Source organism: Garra rufa, chromosome 19 (assembly GCF_049309525.1).
Source record: "Garra rufa chromosome 19, GarRuf1.0, whole genome shotgun sequence".
NCBI classification, from domain to species: domain Eukaryota; kingdom Metazoa; phylum Chordata; class Actinopteri; order Cypriniformes; family Cyprinidae; genus Garra; species Garra rufa.
The window spans coordinates 22,825,421-22,837,577 of NC_133379.1; positions in this window are offsets into that span (position 1 = coordinate 22,825,421).

Below are 12,157 nucleotides of genomic sequence, written 5' to 3' on the forward strand. Positions count from 1 at the left end.
GATGAACGCTGCTGTGCTTTAGGTTAAAAACGCATAAATACTCAGTACATATCAAACAATCTGTTAAATCAGTCAGAGCAAAAGTGACAACGTAATAAAAACAGTTACTAACACTCGTGGTTAAATGAAGTAACCAAAGAACCAAGTTCTTACTGACGTGGTCTGTAACTTTAGTAAAAATCATAATTTAGAATACAATAATTTAAAAATGGATAAATACTCAGTACATATTAAAGGGGTCATCGGATGCCCATTTTCCACAAGTTCATATGATTCTTTAGGGTCTTAATGAAAAGTTTCTAATATACTTTGGTTAAAAATTCTCAATAGTAGTGTAAAAAAATACCCTTTTACCTTGTCAAAATCAGCTCTGTAAAATATCAGCTCATTTTATTGCATGGGCCCTTTAAATGCAAATGAGCTATGCTCGCCCCGCCCCTCTCTGCTGAGGGATTACGAGCTGTAATGTTTACTTTAGCCGCATTTAGCCACGTTTAGCTGCATTTAGCCGCGTTTAGCTGCATTTAGCCGCGTTTATCGGCGAAACTTGCCAACAAGCACATTATTAAGAAAGGCCATTTGCAAAGATGCATAAAAAAACCCTTATACTCACTTCTGCTGTGGGTGAAGCTGCGTCATGAATGATTCGCACAAACATATATGCATAAGTAGATCGGGATCGGCGCTTTCTTTTTGAAAACTAAAGTAACGTTGTCCTCTGCCTCTTAAGTGGCTCAGATGTCGGGAGTAAATGACTACTGCTATGTTCATTATTATATCCAACAACAGAACACCTCAATCGCTCAATTAAATTCTTCCTCTGCACCTGAGTCGACACAATGGCGATCGTATTCGCAGGGGCGTGTTTACTTTCATCAGCCCTTTAATGCCAAAGTCATTCTAAATGGAGATAAATAGTGGCACAATTCTTTTAAATATATTTTTCTGTGTGTATTACCATAGTTTAGCCATTCTAAGCACGTTGTTCTCCCAATAGTAGACTAGTAAACAAAGTTTTGCCTTATATTTGTTTACTTGCAGTTCCAGCAAACTGTCTGCGCTGACTTGTGTCTGATTACTGCACATTTCTACTCCACTAATTTGAAAAATAATGCCACTTTACAACACACGCTGGCTACAGCTGATGGAATCCTAGCTGTATTGTGTTATGTAACATCTAATATGTAATATTTCCTAACATAAACACTGTTTCTTGTTAATTGTAAATTCAACATCATATTAAATTTGTTATAATTCTAATTATATACATATAATTGAGACTAAATATGTGCCTGAACGTGATGCATAATCAAGGTGATTCAATTTGCTTACGAATTTGCATTTCATCATGGGATTTTGTGACAGCACTACACCGTCAGTTTTCTCCTCCAGCGTGGCAGCTTGCGTTCAACCGGCTGTTGGCGGTCAGTGTTGCTCATTATATCAGAGTAAGCAATAACTGTAATGGAGTGGTAAAAACAAACAATTGGCCCAAGCTAAATTTATGTTGGCAACGAGCATAGCATCCAAATCCTGCGCAGCTATCATGTTAACTGAATCACGCCAGACACGGCTCAAATTGTGCAGTTTCAATTCAAAATATCCAAAATGTATGCCACCAGTTTTATAGAATAATTCCCCAACTATTTTCATCAACCAACCGCCTCTCTTCATATAAAACAACAACAGTCGTCAGCAGGTTTGCTGCAGCTTTCAATTTTATATGCATTAGTGGACTGGTAAAGGCAGAAATAGGCATCTTAATCGCTAACATTATCAGTTATTAATTCTGCTAACTGAGCTAGATTGAGTCAAAGATATTTATAGGCCGGTGCCCAAGGCCTGACCACCGAATGTTTGCCTCTGCTTTAATGTTAATGCGTCATCCCTTGAGAGCTTCTCAGCTCTGCTTAGATTCATCACTCTGCAGGAGCACCACAAACCTGGAGTTAGTCCATGGAAACACTGCGCTCCATCTACCGTGCGCCGCATTGGTTTTGAAGTCATTGCAGCAAACAAGGTATTTGCGTAATTGTCTCAAATTATAGGCAATTTACCTGCCACCAACTTTCCCCTGTAAATTTCTCTGACTCTGTCTAGACTAACACGAGATAGAGTTTATTAAAAGTTCGGACCCAGTCAGTAAAAGGAAAAACGCACTGCAGTGTTTAATTAAGTCTGTAGTTAAACGTCAAGCTCTTAACATAAATCACAATCTCGTTTCATCAGGGCAAATTTCTTGCTTCCTTCTGCTTGCAGCTCATAAATGCAGGGGTCAAATCTTTAAGGTGTTTCTTTTCTTTTCTTTAAGCTAAAAATATTTCCTATTGTATGCTATTAAAAGTTTTCTGAGCGCCTATAATTCTCAAATCACAAAACTATTCAAACTTTGCATTAGTTTCATCATGACATGTTAAACTGGTTTTGGAATTGCATCAGATGTCGTAGGCAGATAAAATGGCTCATTAATCAAGCAATATAAGGAAGATGCAACAGATGAGGCAATATGGAGGCCATGCGAACTTCAGCAATTGCTCTCCTGCTGAGTCACATTACAAAAACTCGCACGGTCTTATTGCAACCTGTTATTAGTTTTGGATAGGTTTTCCCTCTAGCCACACATTGAAATGAAATGGAAAACTATCCAGATGTCTATCTGAAAATGCTGAGACTTCTTCTTTGTGTGCTTAAAGGTGAAGTGGATCCTTTTTTCAATCTTAATATGGACAGACAATAAGAAAGAACCATTTGTAGGTAACTTCTGTATAATTTTTTAGACAAAAGTGTGAGTTTGGGGCAGGACTATCAAACCCATAGTGTTTCATTTTACTGTGGAACACACACACACAAAATATATATTTTGAAGATTGTTTTGGTCCATACAGGGCCAAAGCCAACCCTCCAAACAAGTTACCGTGCCTCCCCTCCCATTACCCTCCTCTTCCCTCCCTGCTGATAATGATTGATTTAAAAAACGAAAGTACAAGTGGAAAAAAGTGCCCCCCCTGATGTTAAGTGCCCTGGCGGCAGCTCTCGGTCCATGTGAAAGTCAGTGGGGTCCAGTATTGTTTTGGACCCCATTGACTTTAAATGTATGGGCAAAAACAGCTGAAACATTCTTCAGTACAGTGCCTTGCAAAAGTATTCATACCCCTTCATTTTTTTTCACATTTTGTTATGTTGCGGCCTTATGTTAAATTGCTTTACATTACCCCCCCCCCCCCCCCCCACATTATTCTACACTCTATACACTATAATGGCAAAGCAAAACATCTTTGCAGATTTATTACAAATAAAAAAAAACTGAAATGATTCCATTGCATAAGCATTCATATTGCTTGTAAACGTTACTACACTCCGGGAGTTAACCTGTGGCAAATTCGCTTGAATGGGTATGATTTGGAAAGACAAACATCTTAATAAAAAAGTCTAACAGCTGAAAATGTATTTTAGAGCAAAAACCAAGCCCTGGGGTATAAAAAACTGCCTGTAGAGCTCAGAAACTGGATTGTATCAAACCACAGATCTGGGGAAGAGTTCAGAAAAAAATCTGCTGCACTGAAGGTTCACAGAAGCATGTAGTCTCTGTTACCCATACCTAGAGCTGGCCTTCTGGCAAAACTGAGCAATTGATGGAGAAGGGCTTTGGTTAGAATGGTAACCAAGATCCTAATGGTTACTTTTGTTGAGCTCCAGGATCATATGTGGAGATAGGAGAAACCTACAGAAGGACAAACATCACTGCAACACTCCACCGATCTGGGCTTTATGGCAATGTGGCAAGACTCAATCCTCTCCTCAGTGAAGACACATGAAAACACACCTGGAATTTGCAAAAAAGCATCTGAAGGACCCTCACACTGTGAGAAACAAGATTTTCTGGTCTGATGAACCATAATTCCAAGCATCATGTTTGAAGGAAACCAGACACTGCTCACCACCTGGAGAGTACCATCCCAAAAGTTAAGTGTTCTGGTAGCAGCCTATGGGGCTGTTTTTTAGCAGCAGGGACTGAGGGACTCGCCAGAGTAGAATAAAAGCTCAACACACCAAAATATATGAATGAGATCATCCTGAATGAGAAAACCCAGTCCAGAGCATTCAGAACCTCAGACTGGGCAGAAGGTTCACATTCAAACAGGACAATGACCCTAAGCACACAGCAAGAGTGCTTTTAGACAACTCTGTGAATGTCCTTGAGTGGTCCAGCCAGAGCCTGAACTTGAACCCAATCAAAAATTTCTGGAGAAACCTGAAAATGTACACCTGTCCCCATCCAACCTGACAGAGCTTGAGAGGTGAAGAGCTAAGGGGAAAGCTTGTCGCATCATGTCCAAACAAGACTTGAGGCTGTAAATTTGCTTCAGAAAAGGGTATGAATAGTTATGCAATGTACTTATTTCAGTTTTTTATTTTTAATACATTTAAGAGGTTGTGACAATTCTGTTTTTGATATGTCATAATGGTGTATGGACTGCAGATTGATGTGGAAAAAGAAGTAATTTAAAGCAGTTTAACATAAGGCTGCAACATAACAATATGTGAAAAAATTAAGGGGTATGAATACTTTCGCAAGGCAATATATGTATATATCTTTTTTTGTGCTTTTCACAGATGCTGGGATCCAGAAATCTTGTTAAATGTTGGCTACAGTTGCAATCCTCAACAGCAAACATAATAAAACTTTGCTAATCTGCTATCATGTTCATCTAAATAGTTGTATTTGAGTTGAAATATTGTCAAACATGTCTTGGTTCACATATTCTTTTGGTAAAACGAGGACGGCTGCGATAAATTCCTCTGAGTAACATAAGCAAACCATGTAGTAATTTATTCTGAAGCAGGTGTATTGAAAAAGCCACACTTCACTGCTCTGTACTTCCAGACTATGGAGGGGGTTCCCTGGTGTTCCTAGATGTGCTTCACGTTGAGGATGGGATTACACTCAAGTCTGATGAACGGGCCCACTGGGACCAGGAACTTGAGACATCTGGCGGCGGGGGTGGGGTGGTCGTGTGGAGTAGTCCCCACCCCCGTCAGGCGCCCTGACAGCCCACTGACAGATAACAGCTGCTGGGAAAGCCTCCCACCGCTTCAAGCTACTGTTCTGTGAGTGTGCAGCTTGTGTCATTTCTTCAGCACCAAACCTCCTTGTTTTCAGAAAAAAGTCTGGAATCCTGATGCAAGTAAAGTCTCGATACAAAAGGTCATTTGTTCATTTCTGTAGCATTGCATTCATTATGCTGATGACATATGGGTCACTAACAACGAGACTGCATACTGTTTTAAAATGCATTTTAATTATTTATTGTGCATTCATTTTATCACAGTCTGGAGGATGGTGATTTAGAGGTAGGTTAATGATTTTACATTCTATTACCTTCTATTTGTTACCTCAAATTTAATTTGCTTTCAAGAGTGCTAATACAGTGTCAGCACTGTAACGCTTCACTGTTTGTAACACTCTGCTTGTTTGTTTACAGCTTTCCAGATCAGAGTATTTGGGAGTGGATGCGGTGCCAGGAATATGACTTTGCCTTAAGTGAGTGGAGAGGTTTTTCGAAGTCGGAGTGTCTGTTTTTTTTTCTCTCTCCCTCTCTCTGCAGAGTTTCTCTTACCAGTGAGGATGGAGCAAGCAGGGAGTGGGAAATGGAAAACCTGAAATGGATCTGGGGCGGGTACAGAACATTGGAGCATAGAGATGAAATTGCTGTTGGCAGATACAAATATACAAACTAGCCATTTTTCTTATTTATGTACTACTGATCAAAAGTTTGGGGTCAGTAAGATAATTATTTTTTAAGAAATTAATACTTTTATTCAGCAAGGATGGATTAATTTGATCAAAAAAATAAAATACTTTTTCATTGATTTAAAGGATTTCTATCTCAAATAAATGCTGTTCTTCTGAACGTTTTTATCACAGAATCCTGAAAAAATGTGTCACTGATCACAATACTAAATGTTTTTTTTTTATTTTGGATCTTTTTTTAGAATGATTTATGGAGGATCATGTGAAACTAAAAACTGGAGTAATGATCCTGAAAATTAATTTTGCCATCACAGGAATAAATTATATTTTAAAATATATTAAAATAGAAAATAGTTATAACAGTTTGACATTGTAATAATATTTCAGTCATTTCATAATATTATTGCAGTTTTTCCTCATCCAGACTTGGTGAGCATAAGAGACTTCTTTCAAAAACAAGAAAAACTTACAGAGTTACAGTAACGTTAGTGTAAATTACCTCATAATGACCGTTATTAAATGTATTAAACTGTAGTGTTACGACTCCCTAATTTTGGCATCTAGGGTTTTTGGGAGGTAACATCATAAATTAAATAGTTAAGAACAATTAAGCAAAGTAATTTTCTCTGCTTTGGAAGTGTGGATGTGTGTGCTTAACAAAGCAGACAGAGGCAATCAGATTCAGAATTTTACGTTTAGTAAGATTCTCTGTTATACACTTTTACATAGCTCCCGATAAGAATAATGTTAATAATATAAACAATAAACCCAGGATACCTTCAAACCCAACAATAATCTATTTACAAAGTATATACAAAAACAAGACAGCAAAAGCGAGGGACAAGAGCGGTGCTAAAAAAAAAATAATAATAAAACATAAATCCTCTAACTAGCACTAAACTAAACAAAAGAAATTAAAGAAAATAACATCTTCGGCGTAAAACGCCACTAACTACTCTGACTCACAAACATAAATACAAAGGTTGGCATCCGCTCGATAACTAGTGTCTAGACAACTTAACCCTGTGTGAAGTAAGATGTAAGTCACGTGACATGCTGAGCTGGTCCCATCACTATGTGTCGAAGTAGGACTTAAACGGATAAACAAGAGAGTCGAGTCACGGTGCAAACATCCAAATCAAGAGCAAAGTTTTACAAGAAACAAATCAAACACACAATAATTCAAATTTAGCAAAAATAACAATAAAACGGGAGCAAAGACAGGCAAACGTGGTAACGCAAACAAATGAAAAGCAATCGCTCCTCCCGATCCCATGTCACATCCGGGTCTTTATACGCGCCTCTTCACGTCTGATTGGTCCTTCAGGTGTTATGCAGGATTGACGATTGACAGCATTGCGATCCAACCACAGGCCCTGTGAGATGATAGAGAGAGAGAAAAGAAAAAACCCTCTCCCAGAACAATACGAGACGTAACATGTAGGCCCCGTTTACACGAAGGGAAAACGCAGATATTTCCCTGCGGTTTGGCCTCTCATTTACACGAAAACCCCGTTTTTATCACAGAAATCGATTATTTCTAAAAATAATCGATTATTATTATTATTATTTCTAAATTTGAAAACGCCGTTTTCACGTTGTAGTGTGGACTGTGAAAACGGAGGCTTTTGAAAACGATGACGCATATTTATAGTCACGCATATTGTACCAATAGATGTCTGTTTACACCAGTAATTGTGCCTGTGCTATTCACTGTCACACTGCTGCTAAAGAGATTTACCTTGTACACTCTTCAAATTACAGTCCTAAAATGATGACAGAAAATTTACTCACAGTTGCTGTTCTGCAAAACATGAGGACAACTGCTTTTCAGATAAAATATGAATGAGCGCGATATAGACGCGTCAGTGGATGATGAGATATTTCCGTAAATTATCCCGCCACAACAATTACGTGAAAACTTATTACGTCTGTATAATTTTGGAGGCTTTACGCATGCGCAGTAAGGCGAATTTGATGTTTTCCTACGTTTCAGTGTGGATGAGAAACTTTTGGAAAACGCTTGGACGGAGAGCGTTTTAAAATGAAAACTCCGTTTTCAAATGTATCCGGATTAATGTAAACGTAGCCGTAGTGTATGACTGTTGTACAGTATGAAAGGAAAATCATTCTTCCAACTGGACTGTTTTACTTCGTAATAGTGCAGCCGGATTCTAAAAAAGTGGGAATATATATGTGGGAAGAAAACTGCTATCCAGTTCATTAAATGACTTTTATTCATGACTTATCTTATATTCATGTTTGAAAACTTACATCAAAACAGTTTTACCTTGTGCCATTTTGTTTAAGTTTCAAGCCGTCAAATGCATAGCGAGACAAAATCTATAGATCAATAGTGCTCCTATTGTAGTCAGTGGAGCGCACAGAAACTTTTGCCGCGTTCCAGACAACCCGTAACTCGTGTTTTTCCGACGTTCTTCCAGTGAAAGTGCACTGGAACGGCAGTCAAGCCCGTGACTTCCCACTCGTGAACTCGTACTAGATCAATGGACTCCCAGTTACGAGTTCTGACGTAACATAGCCCGCAAAACAACAAAGTCAGCCCTAATGCGTGCGGTGTTTATGCAAGTGGCATACGGTGGAAAAATAGCGTTGCAATCAAATTAATAATAATATAAAAATAATAGTAATTCATAAATGTGCCCAGGCAATTTGGCGTGACTTGCCTGGAACGCTACAAAGTCGTAAGTCGTGGTTTGAAGTGGTGATTTACCAGTTAAAAAACCTGCCTGGAACGCAGCATTTGTTACACATGACAGACAGGGATGTCGCGACGTGTTTCAGCCCTGGTTGCGCATTCGTTCGGCGGGAGATGAAACTTCCAGAGTGGCAAGTCGTTCGCTTTGAGTATAAATCCAATGAATGCTGTGTTTGTAGAAGACTAGCGTTCCAAGCAGTTAGCTGTGACATACATTTAAAAAAAAAAAAAAAAAAAGGAAAAATATGAGACTGCAGGCTCTTCCTATTTAGACAGTAATAATTTGACAGGAATACAGTGCAATAGAAACCTTAATTTCATTCAGGAAGTTTCCCGTTAGTCAACCCTGCTGAAAGAAAAACAGCTAAAACCAAGCTGGTTTGGATTTGGCTGATTTGAAACAAATTTTGAAAATCCCAAAAGATTCCTATAATCCTAGGCTAAAATCTGTAGTCTTTGATCGTTAGTTTGACATGTTCACCAACAGGCGATTAATGGCCGTTTCGATTAAATTTTTCCTCAGACGAAATTCTGGTAGTGTCAGAAGATTTCGCGCGCAGTCCTGCAGTGTAACATCCTACGATGAACATCAAAGTGTCTTCCCTGTTGAAAAAAACAGCATATGCTGGTTTGGTAGGTTTTGATGCTGATTTAAGCTGGTTTATGCTGGTCCTTCGCTGGTTTATGCTGGTCCTTGACCAGCACATGACCAGGTAAGGACCAGCATAAACCAGCTAAGGAACCAAGCATCAAAACCTACCTAACCAGCATATGCTGGTTTTTTCAACAAGGAAGACACTTTGACGTTTACCTTACCAGCATATGCTGTTTTTTCACCAGGGTTTGTATTTCAAGACAAGCCGTAATCAGAATTAATGCTAGAGATGTGTGCTATCCACATCATTTCCATCCAGCACTCCTGTCCTCCGCTCCTCTGCCTTTGCTATGATAAACACTGGTTGTGCTGCTGTTTTCATGTAGGTGTGTAGTGCTGCTTACACTATTCTCTTCTTAAATATGCCAGTATTGCTGCCATTTATATACTTTTCATGATAGGCAACATTTCAGAGATCCCACAGTGTGACATGACCAGCATGTTTGTACAGTCTGACAAGTACAATCCTAAAGTAAAAAAAACGCACAGCGTGCGGCCAGCTTTAGCTGGGCAGCAGGCTGGTTTTAGAGAGATTTTGGCCACTTCGTTAGCTGGTCAGTTTGGGAGACTTACTGGAACAACCAACTAAAACCAGGGAGACCAGGTAAGACCAGCCAACCAGTTTAGGATGGTTTTAGCTTTTTTTTATCAGGGAAGTTTTCTCTCAAGACAAAACACAATATGACTGTTGAATCCAGTTTTAACCGGTTTAGCACAGATGACCAAACATTGGGTTACACTGACCTTGCGCTGGGTAGGCATGTGAGAGGGTTCATCATTTGTACTGACAGTGAAAATGACCCAGCAGAAAGTTACAAAAAAACTACCCATCATGGGTAAAAAAATAATTAAAATATCCCAAAAAATGACCCAAAAAGCTAAACCCAGCATTTGGGTTAAAAAAATAACAGCATTTTGTGTGTTATTCAGTTTCAGGCCCGAGGCTGTAAGCCGAGTGCTGCAGGTAATTGCAGACATACTGATATTAAAGCCTTCTTTCTTGTGTGATATCACTTAATATATCACTTGTCATTCTATTCTAGACCTTTGGGTGTGGTGCCTCTGGAGATACAGTAGTGACCTGTAGCTGCCAGCTGTTTGTTTCTGTGGAACAAGTGCGTGTTACTGAGTGTGTATAGCTAAAATCAACTCTGAAACCATTGTACTAGAGGAAACCCTCCCAAAAACCAGCAGTATAATCTCATCATTTTGACCGGTCAGTTATAAAATGCGCTCTTCTAGCAGAATGTTAATTGTGTAGATTATGCATAATTGTCCACAGTTGTTCAAAGTGAGGAATTTTTAATCAACTTTTCAGACAAATGATAAGCATAGTGTTTTTATAGGATTTGATTTGATTAAAAAAAAGAAATGGATTAAAAATGACCTCAAAATGAGTTTATTCTAATAGTGCTTCTAACCAGAAAGGGCTGTACGTAGTGAGTAAGTACGCTGTATTAATGGTGGAGTTCACATCCAGTTTAAGAAATATTCTGGCAATATATTTTCCTGAGATGAAGGCCAAAGTCCTATCTGTCAGGATCCTCAAACTTTAATTTCCTGCTTAGCGAGAGCACTAGAGCCTAGACTGAACCAGCCCTCTAAAGTTAATTTATGGATTATGTAAAATATCCTCTCAACTCCTGCTTAAATTCACTTAAAAGTCTTTGATTTATTCTCGTCAGGCCCACAGAATGCCACTTGTGCGCTATGGCCATTGTCCCTCTCCATCCATCTCCAGAGGAAGTCCATTCATTACCTCTGATGATTTGATGTCTTCCACAATAAAACCAGCATCTGGATTTACACAGAGGAGTCTGTTGGAAGCACAGAGTGAGTTTTTCCATCACACCTGTGCCGTGAATGGCTGTAAATAGTACTCTAATTCTACTTCATTTACAGTTTACGGTCATTATAAACAAATGAGAATGTTTCCCATGTGAGTTCCTCATAACTCCACACTATGAAATCCACTACTGTGCTCAGGCAAATTATAAAGACCTCCATTTCCTCAGCGAGACAGGGGCGCTTTCATCAGCGATCGGCCATTTAATAAGCATGCCTTTCATATTATTTCAGTTAGCTTAACAAGAGGCACGCTCGCTCTGTAGCTTTTTTTGTCAGGCCCAGCGGATGTCCGCAGAAGCAGAGCTTTATTGGAAACCCAGACTTGTGAACCGGAGTATTATCCCACAAAGCCAAACACAGTTCACTACGCAGAGCGGATAATTTCAATGCTCAGTTGTACCAGATTACAACGAAACAGACGCCACCAGCCATTCAAGACACAGATAAATGCGTTCATAATTACCAAAGTGACATACAAATGCCAAGATGCTCAAGTGTGAGGATTAGGGGGCAGAATCCCTGGCTGAGCATGCTGGGATGCAGAACATTAGTGACAGAAAGGAATCGATGGGAATGGGATAGACGGTCTGCAGCCTGGGAATGTAGTCAGATGGCTCTGATTTCACAGCCCAGTGAACAGGTTCCCAACAAACACACACAAAGTCGGTGTAAGCAGGCTGAGAGAAACTGCTGTCCCCCCATAATTCATTCTAATTACCACCCTGTCAGGGATGGTTACTTATCAGTACAGTGAAAGCTTATTATTGCCTTTCTCTTTTATCCATTTCCCACTGGCATACTGATAGTCTCTAGAACATTTCTGGGAGTTTAGAAGCCTCACTGGCTAACACCCTCTGCTGATTTCTGTGTGACAGGTAATTAGTATATAAAGCGCTTTATTTGAGGGACCGGGTTGTGCCGCATTTTTCATTTAAATGGGTGTTAATTGGGAAAATTGCCAATGGTCGATTTGTGCCCTGATTAACAGGCTCTTGGTCTAATAGAACATTTAGCAGAGCTTATAGCGAGTGAGACTAAGATGCACCAATATAGGCTGCATTATGTTTTTTTGCAGTACTTGTGACATTTCAGTCGGTACATTAGCTACAAATGATACAATCAACTGATTTAAAGGAGAACAACCTTCCAGAACAAAACTTTATAGATAATTCACTCATCCCCT